The sequence below is a fragment of the Callorhinus ursinus genome, unplaced genomic scaffold, assembly GCF_003265705.2.
Source record: "Callorhinus ursinus isolate GAN/ISIS: 27379988/994484 unplaced genomic scaffold, GSC_fseal_2.0 scaffold70, whole genome shotgun sequence".
Classification (NCBI taxonomy): Eukaryota; Metazoa; Chordata; class Mammalia; order Carnivora; family Otariidae; genus Callorhinus; species Callorhinus ursinus.
In genome coordinates this window covers 5,072,620-5,086,291 of record NW_027397132.1, presented here as the reverse complement: position 1 = coordinate 5,086,291, position 13,672 = coordinate 5,072,620, and the positions used below count along the sequence as shown (strand labels likewise).

General features: G+C 47.1%; 1 protein-coding gene across 8 annotated transcripts in view; it reads right to left on the bottom strand.

Moving 5' to 3' along the window:
- The window catches only part of MAD1L1 (mitotic arrest deficient 1 like 1), a 322,064-nt gene that overhangs the window by 92,910 nt on the left and 215,482 nt on the right, over positions 1-13,672 (bottom strand). The gene's annotated exons all lie outside the window — the stretch shown is intronic.

Genomic DNA, 13,672 nt, shown 5'->3' with positions numbered 1-13,672 from the left:
TGCAAGAAGAGCCAGACCATCAGGACATACACCACAGCTTGCACATCCATTCCGGCAGACAGGGTTCTGCTGCACTGGGGGTGTGTGTGTGTGTGTCTCTCTCTCTCTCTCTCACGCAGGCCGGGAGTGCAGCCCACGTGTCTGTTCTGACCAAGATGGTTCTGCAGGGGGTCTTCACTGACCACAACTCGGAGGGAGGGGTGGCTAACCGTAGGCAGGACAGGTAGGAGCTTGCACGTGTCTTGTGCCTGATGGTCCACTCCCAGGAGGTGTGACCACATGTCACAGAGGACACAGAACCACGGAGATGGCCTGAAGAGAGATGCGGGCTGGGGAGGGAAGCTCGACTGGGTGGGGAAGTAGGCTCAGGGGACCGTGCAGAGTCCCTCCTCCATCATGGGCCCAGAGGCTATGCGAAGGCCAGTGGCCGACACGGGCGAGCGGCAGGCTTCAGCTCACTGTAAGAAAGTCTTATTTTTGTCTTCATTTTTTAAAGTTAATTTTCTGAAAGGCACTATATTCACGTGATTTAAAAATCAAAAAGTGTGTCCAGGAAGCAGTGCCCAGCACGTACACAGGCTGAGGAATAGGGCCTTCCCCACCACCAGCCAGAATGGAAAGCTCATATTTCATAGATTATTCAGGAAGGTCTTGGCTCAGGAGCGAGAGATAATTATCTCTAGACTGAGAAGTGCTCCAGGACGGCCCAGCAAATCACACAAGATCTGAAAGGACCAAACTCTTTCCAAGAAACCTAATTGAATCTCTGAAAAAGCTCAAGAAGATTTATATGAATACAAAAACATTCAGAATCCAACAAGCCAAAATTCAGTGTCTGCCAACTAATCAAGGCCTAGTAGGCATTAAAAGAAGTAGGAAAATATGACCCATAATGAGGAGAATAATCAATCAATTGAAACCGACCAAGAACGGCAGACATTAAGTAGCATCCAAGGACATTAAAACGGTTACTGAAGTGCTGGGACACGGGAGCAGCAGTCTGCTGTTGAGCAGCTCAGCCGGGTAAGGAGGAAAGAGCAAGACAACCCAATCCCTGGAAGGGAAGGCCCAGCAACCGAGCTGTGACAAACACCGGAGGGGCTGATGACAGAGTCGACCCTGCAGGAGAAATTACACGCTTGAAGACTACAGAAAAGACAAAAACAAAAAAACAAAAAACGACAACCCAACACACAAAACACTCAAAATAATCCCGAGTAAAATAGACAAGAAAAGGAATATTTAAGACTGACAAGGTCGTCACTGAGCTGTGGGGTGATTTCACAGAGCACAACGTCCGCGTGGGTGGAGCCCCTGGAGGGAAGGACGGGGGTGGGGGGGTGGGGCGGGGCAGAGAAGGACAAACACTGCAAGAAAGTGCTGCATTTGATGAAAAGTATACACAGATCTAAGAAGCTCAACAAACCCCAAGCACAAGACACAGCCCCCTTTGCACACGACAAAGAAAAGAAAAATCTCTGAAATACTGAAATAAGAAAAAAATGCCAACCTAGAATTCGATTCCCAATGAAAATATTCATAAAGATGTTCTGAGGCAAACGGAACCTACAAGAACGCATCACCAGCAGACCCGCTCCACGAGGGAGGCCAAGGGAAGCCCCTGCAGTAGCAGGACAGGGACGCTGCACGGAGACTCAGATCCACACAAAGGAGCGAGGAGCAGTGGAGAGCGTGACTACACTGGCAACTACATGGTTTTTGACTTCATCTAAATCTTATAAGGACACTGAAATTACTAGCTTCTATCTGCAATTGATGTACAGTTGACAAACACCATCACACGAGTTTCAGGCATGTGACACCGTGACTCTGTGACTATGGACATCACAAAAGGTTCACCACAGTGTGGCGACTGTGGATGTTGCCGTCTGTCCCCACATGAAGTTACTGTGTGGTCAGGGGCTGCATTCCCCGTACTGCACGCCACACCCCGAGGCTTACCTGTTTTATAACTGTAGGTCTGTACCTCCTAATCCCCCCACCAGTTTTGCCCACCTCTCCCCCTCTGGTAGCCAGCAGTTTGTTCTCCTATCTGTGAGTCGTCTCTGTTTTGTTTCATTGGATCACTTGTTTCATCTTTGAGATTCCACGTGAGTGTAACGCTACGGCATTTGTGTGTCTCTGATTCAGTTCACTGAGCACAACAGCCTCGAGGTCCATCCGTGTCGTCACAAATGGCAAGATCTCATTCTTTTTTATGGCTGAGTAATATTCCACCGTGTATTTATACACGGCATCTTCTAGTTAAGATACAAAAGCAAATTACTATTTTCTGAAGAGATCGTTTCAACGAAACTAATAAAAGTGTACTGGGGTCTGAGGTAGACGTCTAGCTAGAATGTGTGACACGCACAGCACAGAGGCTCGAGGGGAACATCAGACCCATGGGGTTACGGGGCTGCCCGTGTGGGAAGGTACAGCATCGCTTACAGGAGGACCGTGGTAAGTGAAAAATGTGTACCGTAACCCCCAAAACCCCCAAACAGCCAAGAGTGACAACTAATAAGTGAAAAAAAGAAATACAATGAAATAATGAAACACACCCACTGAATGAGAAAGAAGCCAGAAAATCAGGAGAATGGGGATGCAGGGGAGGAGCTGAGATGAGGAGGAGAGAGTGAGACCCAGTTTTACCAGCCACCACATGGCATGGGAGCCGCCTACCCACCCGCCTACACGCAGAGTGGGGAGAACAGCCCCCACTACGCGCTGCTTACAAAAGAGCGCTCTTGACACAGAGAGGCAAACCTCCGTAAGACAGCGGCACGGGGACAGAAAGCTGGAGACCCTGCTGGTATCAAAGTGAATTTCAGAGCCAGGAATGGCACCCGCAAGGCAAATCCATAATGACAAAGAGGCCAATTGGCCAAGAGAACATTACCGTCCTAAACACACACTTGCTAATGACAGAGCTTCAAGAGAGATGCAGCAAAACCTGGTAGAAATGCAAGGAGAAATAGCCAAGCCCACAATTACAGCCAGAGATTTCAATATCACTCTCTCAATAACTCATAGAATGAGAAGCAAAAACCCCAGAAGGATAAAGTAGACAGGAACAACATGATCAGCCAACTTGACTCAAGTGTCCGGAAGGAACACTCTGACCAGCACAGCAGAGGGCACCGTCCTCTTGGGTGGACACACATTTACGAACACAGACAGAGGCTGGGCCACGCAAAGAGGCTCAACATATTGAAAAGGATTTTAGTAATTCAAAGTATCTTCCGTGACCCTAAGGGAATTAAGCTAGAAAAGAAAGATAACTGGAAAGCATAATATAGCATCTAAGAACACAGAGCACGTGGAGACCAATCTGGAAAAGCTGTCGGGGGTCCACCCTCTGATAACTATGCAGGGGTCCACTGAGCGGAGCGGAATTAACATCAGCCCAAACACATGGAGATACATGCGGCCGTGGCTAGAAGGCCAGCCTGCCAAGACTTCACTTCTCCCCACACTGCTCGAGAGAATCCAAGCCATCCCCGTCAAATCCCATACGTTTCTCTGTACAAACGGACAAGCTGATTCTAAAAGTCATGTGGAAATGTAACAGGCCCAGAATGTTCAAAACAACCTTGGGGGAAAGGATGGAGAGCTAACAACCTAATTTCGAGAAATGTCGTAAAGCCAGAGTGACCAAAACAGCCTTGGTCTGAAGTCAGACTGAGGAAACACAACAGAGCCCAGAAATAAACACCGACACATGGACAGCCTGTTCTGATAAATATTCTAAGGCGATTCAGCATAGAAAGGATGCTTACTCTTTTTAAAGATTTATTTATTTTAGAGAGAGCGAGAGAGAGTACGCACGCGAGCGGGAGGAGGAGCAGAGGGAGAGGAAGAATCTCAAGCAGAGTCCCCACTGAGCATGGAGCTGGACGCGGGGCTCAATCTCATGACCCTGAGATCACGACGAGCCAAAATCAAGATTCAGACACTTAGTCGACTGAGCCACCCAGGCTTCCAGAAAGGATGTCTTTTCAACAAATGGTGCTGGAACAGCTAGGTACTCGTTTAAAAAAAAAAAAAAAAATCCTCCAATTCTGTAATGTGTGTAATATAAAAAACTAACTCAAAATAGAAATAGAAACCTCCATGTAAGTCGAAAAATTATAAAATTACTAAAGAATATAGGGGAAAACCTGCAAATCTGGGATAGGCAAAGTTTCACAGCTACAATATCCAAATCATCACAAATAAAAGAGAAAACACTGATACAGATTTCTCCTTAACAGCCTCACAAAGCAGCGAAATGGCGAGCCACAGGATGGGAGGAGGTGCGTGCAAGGGAGTGTGTGACAGAGGACCTGCACACAGAACAGATGAAGAATGCTCAGACTCAGCAAGGAACAAACCATCAAGTAAAAACTGGACACGAGTGGGAACACTTTGCAGAACAAGACCCCCGATGATGACAAGCAGAGACGCTCAACATCATCGGTCGTTAGGGAAACAAAGTGCACACCACAAGCAGGGCGGCCGCACATCGATTCCGGGTACAGTGGGAAAGGCTGCGGGCCAAGTGCTGCTGTGGAGGCCCTGGGGGGCCGTCGGCTGGTGGCGGGGATGCTGGGTGGTGCAGCCACTTTGCAGACAGGCAGATTCCTAAAACAGGGCAGCACACAGCCGCCACCGTTCCACACGTTGGCAGTGACCCGAGAGAACAGGAAGTACATCTCCACACAAGGACTTTATTTGTAACATGAGGTCGCTTTGTCTGTGACGGTCGAAAGCCGGGGAAAGCGAATGCCCGGCCCCAAGTGCACGCAGACAAACCGCGGCATGTCGACCTGGCAATCAAAGGGAACACACCACTGATCCATGCGCTCTGCGATGTCAGAACAGTGAAGCCGGACACAAAAGAGTGGACACTGCACGAGACTGTTCCTCTCCAACTTTATCAAATGCTAACCAGTCCGCTTCAGTGAAAGCAGATCAGGGGCCGCCTGGGGTGGGGGAGGAAGGGAGGGTTCCAAACACTCGAGAGCAAACGTCGGGCGTGACGGGCAGGTCCAGCACCTGGAGTGTGGTGACCGTTCGACAGGGGCGTGCATGTCTGTGAGAACATCACACTACACTCTGAACATGTGCAGCCTGTTGTTGGCCACACCCCAATAAAGCTGCAGAAACACCTGCTGACGTGCACCACCTCACACCCTCACGAGCGCTGCTGCAGGCCCTCCCGCCCCCCCGGCCTCGCAGACGGGAATCGGGCCCTGGTGGTTGGACTCCTGCTGGGTCAGGGCTTCTCTGAGGGACGGACAAGGAGGCGCCCCCAGGAGTGGGGGGGGGGGCGGCACCTGCCGCCTCGGGGAAGCAGCCTTCTGTGGGAAGGACTATTGCATCTTGGGCGCAGGCTGCATGAGAAGCCCTGCTAGGCCACTGTGAAAACAGGATGTTATGGATTCTGAAGGCTCGTGAGCAAATGTTCTCGAGGGCTACATTCAAATAAGCACATGCTGTAGGCGTATCAATAAGACAGCTGGCTGTAATCCATGACGCTGTCAGAGAACAAACCCACATAAATAATGCTTGTTTACGTGTTTTAAGACGGAGCACCTCCTTTCCCTGGGCCTCCTCTTCAGGAGGGAGAGAGAATAAACTGCCTGTGTTCCAAAGCTCACAAGGCTGCTTTGCCTTCAAGTGGTTCAAAGCAAGCAGCCATGGTATGAGTTTCTAGAAACTGCCTCCACATTCTTGAGACGTGGGCGGTGCCACACAAACCGGACGACATTCCAGATCACCTCTAGAGAAGATGAAGCCAGTCAAAGCAGGGTGTGCACAGGAATCAGCGAGGAGACGGCAGCTGCTAGCTGCTCCCACTGGACCACAGAACGGTGACAGGGGAGGGAGTGCCAGGGGTGAGGCCCCACCATGGCCTGGATAGGCACAGCCAGTGGCAATGGCCCATAACGCACCTGTCCAGCCTGAGTGCCCGCTGTTCCCACACCACACGCACTCCCTGCTGCCTCCCCTTCCCTGACAGGCCCTGACTGTTGGCTCAGGACTGTGCCGTGCGTCACACACCCACCCTATGTTTCCAGCACAGAGCAAAGGGTCGGGCTCACAGGCATAGATGACTGAGTCCATACGCAACAAATGTTGGAATCCCGCAGTAGGGTCTGCAGCACAGAGAGGCTGACGGCCCAGCTCTGGGGTCATTCATGCAGGGAGGGAGTCCTGCTATGCACTGAATGTCTGTGTCCCCCCAGATGCTTATGCTGAACCTCCGTGTGATGGAACGTGGAGGCAGGCAGGGTTCGCTGAGGTCATGAGGGTGGGACCCCATGATGGGGTAAGTGTCCCTGTGAGAGAGATACCCGAGGGCTTGTGCGCACCGTCTCCCACCATGAGTACTCGGCAGGAAGGCAAGGCCTGCAGCCAGGAAGAGTCCTCACAGAAACAACCACGTGGCCCCTTGACCTCAGACTTACAGCCTCCAAAAGGGAGAAAATAAATGTCTGTTGCTTAAGGTGCCCGGGCTGTGCCATCTGCCATGGTGGCCTGAGCGTGGAGGCAGATTTGGTCCCGAGGGTTGGGGGCCGCTGTGACAAGCCCCTGCCCGTGTGGATGCGGCTTCAGAGCGGGTGATGGGCACAGGCTGCAGCCAGGAATCTGGGCACTGAGGGTAACTATGGTGAGGACTCCAGTGGAAACAAAGAGCCTGTTCTGGAAGGTGGAGGAAAGGTGAGCCTCGCCACAGAGTGCAAGGAGTTTGGCTGAACCGTGTTCTTGTATCGGTGGCATGAGGCTGTTCAGCAGAGACTGCTAAGCGGAGTTTGGAAAGAGCGACTTGCGATAAAATGCGAACCAAGGATGTGCGTCGGGAAGGAAGTGTCAGTGTTACGGACCCCTGGTCTCGTGCAATGAGGAGGCCTCACCTCCATGGCCTTCCTCCCAAGAGCCCAAACCTAGGTCTCTTCATGAGACACGTCAGACAAGCCTGGCCCGGGAACAGCCATGGCCACCTGGCCAGGGCTGACGAGGTTGCGGGAAACAGAGAGAGACCAGGATGCTGTCCAGAGCAGAGGAGGCAGGGGTAACCAAAACCAAGGCGGGGCCTGGACTGGACGTCAGCGGGCAGATGAACAGCGCAGTCAAAGGAAGGCTGCCAAGAGCGACGGTACACGCCCACAGCAGGTGTGTCCAGTGGAAGACGTTCGAGATGACAGAAAACATGTACACGGGAGCTCTTGTCCTGTTTTTGCAAGCCTCCTGCAAACCAAAACTTAATCCAAAATGAACAGTTGGCATGAAAGAAAGTTACAGTATCATCCTGGACAAGATACTTACTCCTTTCTCACTTCCTTCATCTATAAAATTGGGATAGTAATAGTCCATACTGGGTTTTTTACAGCTTTTTTTAAGAATTAAATGAGTCAGTGCTTGGCACGTAGTAAGGGCTCACGCAAGAAAGAAACATGAAAAGAAGGAACGGCAACAGGAAGAAAGCAGCGAGCGGAAGTGGCTGTGTCAACATTGGATGCAGGGGACCAGCCGGTGGCCCACCCTAAAGGGGCCACGATGACACAACGTGCAAGACACAGCGCAGAGATCCCGCGGGCTGGGTCCCAGAGCCGCAGGAAAGTGAATCGCAAGAGTATTTTGGTTCCCCATGCACACGGCAGCCTGTGGAGTCTGCAGGAGCAGCAGGTCCTACAAAAGTGCACTCGCCTGAACGAAGAAATACTTGACTGCTAACAGTGCTAACCACCATCTGGGCCTCAGTGAATCATAATCACTGATCACCAATCCTACTACATGTAGGAACAACAGAGTCGAAACTTCTTGCAGGAATTACCAAATGTGACACGGACACAAAGCAAAGACACACGGCTGAAAACGTGCCTGGAAAGGGGTTAATTCAGCAGGACGCAATAACCCTCAGTGTACTTGCTGCTAAAAGCAGAATGTCGAAATGCACGAAGCAACAACGGGGGGCATTGCAGGGAGAGGAGAGCAGAGTGGGAGTTCAGCTGGAGCCTTCACACCTCCTCTCAGCAACAAGCAGACGCTGGGGCAGAAGGGGCTGCACGAGCCATGGACCAGGCAGGCCTAATGGACACGGGAACAACGCACCCCCCAGGACAACAGAGTCTTTCTCAAGGACAGGTAAGCATTCTCCAAGATAGAGTGTATTCCTGCGGCATTTAACAAACCTTAACACATTTTTAAAAACTGAAATTGTACAAACTATAGTCAGAGACCATAATGGCATTAGAGGTCGGTAAAAGACAAGTAGCAGGAAATCTGTAAACGTCTGAAAATCTAACATCACACATCTAAATGACACGTTGTTTGGAGAAACGACTGATGAGATTCTAGAGTACATTTACGTGAATGAAATGAGAACACGACACACCGCACTGCAGGATGCAGCTGAAGCCTGAACACTTCTATGGGAAAACGAGATCTCAAATCATAATCTAAGCCTCCACCTTAAGAAACTAGAAAGAAAGGGAAAAATATCTACCCAGAGGAAGCAGAAGGAAGGATATATAAAGAGCAGACGTCGGTGAAACTGAAAACAGAAAAACAAAGAGAAAAATAAAAGAAACCAAACACTGGTTCTGTGAAGAGGCCAATTAAACAGTGAACCTCCAGCAAGACTGGCAAAGAAAAGAAAAAACAGAGAACACAAAGTCATCATATCAGGAACGAGAGGCTTCCCCTACAAATCCTGCAGACAGACAAGAAAGGAGCTGTGCGCACAACTGCGTACATAGAACCTTGACAGTTTATATGGAATGCACCGATTGTACAATCTAGCCGAGTTCTCCCCAGATAAATGACATAGCCTGGGTAATTCTAGGACTAGTGAGGACATCATGCTATTAGTCAAACATCTCACACACAGAAACATCTAGGCTTAGTTGGTTTTACTGGGTGCAAACGTTTAAAGAAGTGATGCCAATTCGACACCATCTCTTCCAGAAAACAAAGGAGAAGAGGATGCTTCCCAACTCATTTCACTGGGTCAGCATTATGCCACACAAAACCAGACAAGAACAGCACCAGAGAGCTACAGACCAGCATCCCTCATGAATATGGACACAAACTCATCAACAAGACATTAGCAAGCTGAATCCAGCAATACGTGAAAAGGACAATACATCACAACCAAGGGGGGCTCATCTTAGGATGTCAGGCTGGTTGAATACTGAAAAATAAATCAACAGAATCTGCCATGCTGACAGTCTAAAGAAGGAACACCACATGATCATATCAGTCAATTCAAGGAAAAAGGACCCGAAAAAATTCTGTATCCCTTCATGGTAAATCAAGAATAGAAGGGAACTTCTACATCCTGATAAAAGATACCTACAAAAAACCTACAGCTCGCCTCATTCTCAGTGGCTAAGACTGAATGCCCTCCCCCAACACCAAGACCAAGGCAGAGGTGTCCACTGTCATCATCCCACCTCAACACTGTACAGAAGTGCCAACCAGCACAAAACACAAGGAAGGAGACCAAAGGCATACCACTCGGCAAAGACATCAAACCGACCAAATATAAAGACAACAGAATATCTATGTAGAAGCACCCAAGGAATTGAAACAAAAAAACCCTCATAAAACTGATGAGAAAATTAATTAAGGTTTCAGGATACAAAATGAATAACTAAAAAAAAATCAATCATTTCCATGTAATAGCAATGTATGACAGTAAACCAAAATAAAACAAACTTCAGAACTGATATGAAAAGACATACTTAGGTCCAAATCTAATGAAATTAGAAATGAAAGATAGGACATTACTTCTAAGTTTGTTGGAAATAAAGAGGACTGCCAGACAAGACTGTGGACAACTCTAGGTAGACGGAATAACTGAGACTAATTCCTAGCAACTCACAAACTACCAAAACTGACACAGGAAGAGACAGAAATCTGAACAGACCAGTAACTAATGAGGAAACAGGAGCAGTGACAAAACAACAGCAAAGAAAAGCACAGGACCGGATGGCTTCGCAGGTGAATTCTACCAAGCACTTATAAGGGAATTAACACCAATCCTTCCCAAATTCCTCCAAAAAGTTAAAGAAGAGGGCACCCTTCCAGATTCATTCTACAAGACCAGCATCCTGGTGGTCCTGTAGCCAGGCAAAGACACTACAAGAAAACCACAGACCAATAACCCTTATTCAACAGATGGGTAAGAATCCTCAATGAGATACTAGCAGACCGAATTCAGTGCCATATTGAAAGGATCACACATCACAACCAAGTGGGATCCGTACCAGGAACGCAAGGTTGTCTCAAAATATGAACATCAATCAAAGCATTACACCACATTAATAGAATAAAGAAAAAAACCCACATGATCATCTCAACAGATGCAGGGAAGGCATCCGACATATCATCAACACTCAACCAGCTACGAACAGAGAGGAACTTCAACATGACAAAGGGCACTTTTGAAAAAACCCACAGCTATTACCAATCTCAGTGGTACAAGATTGAAAGGTTTTGCCCCAAGATCAGAAACAAGACAAGGATGTCTGCTCTCACCACTTCCATTTGATATACTACTAGAAGTTCTAGCCCAAGCAATTAGGCAATAAAAAGAAATAAAAGGTTTTCATATTGGAAAGAAAGAAATAAAACTGTATTTGCAGCTGCCACAATCTAGAAAACCCAAAAAATCTGCAAAACAAACACACGCCTGTTAGAGTTAATAAATGAATTCAGGAAGCTGCAAACTACAAAATCACTCATGTAAAACTAGTTATATTTCTATCTACTAGTAATGCATAATCTGAAAAGGCAATTAAGAAAACAATTCCATTTACAACAGCATCAAAAAGAACAAAATACTTAGGAATTAATTTACCCAGGGAGATAAAGGTGTAATATTGAAAACTGCTAACATTACTAAAAGAAATGAAAGAAGGGGCACCTGGCTGGCTCAGTCAGAAGAGTATGTGACTCTTGATCTCAGGGTTGTAAGTTTGAGCCCCACGTTGTGTGTAGAGATTATTTAAAAATGAAATCTTAAGAAAAAAAAAAAAAAGAAATGAAAGAAAACCAAAATAAATGGAAGGCATCCCATGTTCAGGGATAGGAAGATTTTAGTGTGGTTAAGACCTCGGAAGAATCCAAATAATCTTGAAATAGAAGAACGAAGCTGGAAGACTCATATGTCCTGGTTTCAAAACTTAACTAGAAATCAACAGTCACTGGAAAAGAATGGGCTTTATACAGGTAACAACGGTAACAACGTGGATGAATCTCACTGATGCCAAGTGAACAAAGCCAGTCTCAGAAGACTACATATTGTAGGATTCCATTCATCAGACATTACTGACAAAAATGGAGAAGGTGTCCATGGTTGTCAAGGGGTCAGCAGTGTGGAGGTGGGTGGTTACAATGGGAGGGCACAAGGGGGATTCAGAGGTGATTAAATTACTTTGTTTTCTGACTAAGGGGCAATTAAAATTCATAGAATGGCACCCCTCATGAAAAAAGGCAATTTTACCATATAAATAATTTTTTAAAAGATTTTATTTATTTGTCAGAGAGAGCGAGCGAGCACAAGCAGGGGGAGTGGCAGGAAGAGGGAGAAGCAGGCTCCCCGCTGAGCAAGGCGCCTGTTGCGGGGCTCGATCCCAGGACCCTAGGATCATGACCTGAGCTGAAGGCAGATGCTTAACTGACTGAGCCACCCAGGCATCCCTGGGTAATAATTTTTAAAGTAAAATATAAAAAAACTCCTGGTAACATTCTGTACTTTATCTGTACCTTACTGTGATGGCAAGTGCATGTCTGCACATCTATCAAACGTGTCTATGGCACTAGGTAGGGGTGAAGGTGGGGGGAGTAATTTTATTGCTGACCTTCTTTAGAACTGAAGGCACACAGTGATAATAAAAGGAAACCAGCTTGTATTTGGTTTCGTTATTGTTTTAACCTTCTCCAAAGAGAACGCACCATCTTAGACCTGTGCCCAGTGGGGACAACTGCACAACCCTGCCCCTGGTACTCCAGCAGTCGTAACACCGTATTTTTTTACGGGGACGCATTCTACTGTAGGTTAACCATCCTCAGTAGAACACTGTTTTCTAAAACCCTCTTTGGGCCGTTTGTAGACTTCTGTAGACTAACACAGAGAAGGCACAGGTGCAGAGCCTGGCCCACAGAAAGTACTGAATCAGTGTTAGCTGCTTTGGCTAAATGCCGTCAGGCTTCTGAGACCCAGAGGATACACTTGCAACGTATGTCAAAACACGGACAACAGTTAATGCACAGAGATGTTCACCATAGCTTGCTCTGAATGGCTGAACACTTGAAACAACTCAAACTCCAAAAGTGGATTAATTAACTATGTTTTGGAACAGACTCTCCATTAATATTTACAAAGAGTCTGTAAAAACATGGGAAAGTGTTAGGTTATAAGGTGAAAAAACAGGGTTTGAATGATGTGCTTCACTGTTTATAAAACATACGTGAATGGAAAAAACACCAAGACTCCAGTGAGAGATGGTGGTTCCTATATATAGATTTAAGTGAACTCTTTCTCAAAATCTCACTAAAACAAGAGTAAACGTTTTCCTCTTTTTTTCCTGTACTTTGCACTTCCAAGAGGACAAAGAAAATAAAGGAAGGAACAACATCAAAAGACCTTTAGAAGCTGGAAAGCAGATGGAGGAGTGGTAAATAACCCAAAAAGCTAAATCCTGGGCTGGCAGTGGAAAAGCCAAGAAAATCCTACAGTCTCAGGAATGGGCACCACCAGTAGTCACTTCTGGAAACGGAGAGAGAGGGTAGGGCTCAAACTGGAAGATTGTTTGGAGGTGAGGTTTTTTTGTTTTGTTTTTAACTTTGTAGGAAATAATTACAGGAACTTGCAAAAAACGTACAAGGAGGACCATGAGCTCTTCACATAGTCTCCCTCAATGGTAACAACCAGAGCAAATACAGTTCAGTACCAAACCCAGGAAAGCTGACCCTGGTGCAGCCCACGGAGGCTCCCACTTGCTAGCCCACATGAGAACCCACCGTACATGCAGATCTATGTAACCACCGAGGGCAAGACACAGAACTGGGTCAGCACAGAAGGCTGCTCACGCCATCCTCCTGGACACACACACGCCCCTTCCCCCCAAAACCCTGACAACCTCCTTTGTTTTCTGGAAGAGACTGCATAACACTGATATTACTCTTCAAGTGTTCAGAATTCTCCAGGGACACCATGTGGGCCTGGAAATATCTTTTGGGGAAGCATTTTAGTTATGAACTCAATTAGTTAATGCTTACAAGACTAAGCAGATGATCGATTTCATGTTGGTTGAGTTTGGGGAGTCTGTGGTTTTTGAGGAATTGGTCCGTTGCTCCTAAGGTAACGGATTTGTAAGCATAAACCGTCCGGAGAGGTCCCATTATACCCTTTAGACGGCCACGGGATCTAGGGACACGCCCATCTTGTTCCTCATACAGGTGACTGTCTTCTCTTTCCATGTGTGTCTGTTTTGCTAGACGTTTCTTGATTTTATTGCCCTTTTTCGAAGAATGTTTTGTTTCAATAATTTTTTCTACTGTTTCTCTCCTTCAATTTCATTATTGTTTGCTACTTACTCTTTCTTTGTTTCTGCTTGTTTGGGGCTTGAGGCTGGAACAAAAGTTTGAAACCTTCCCCCTTTGGGCGCTATCCACC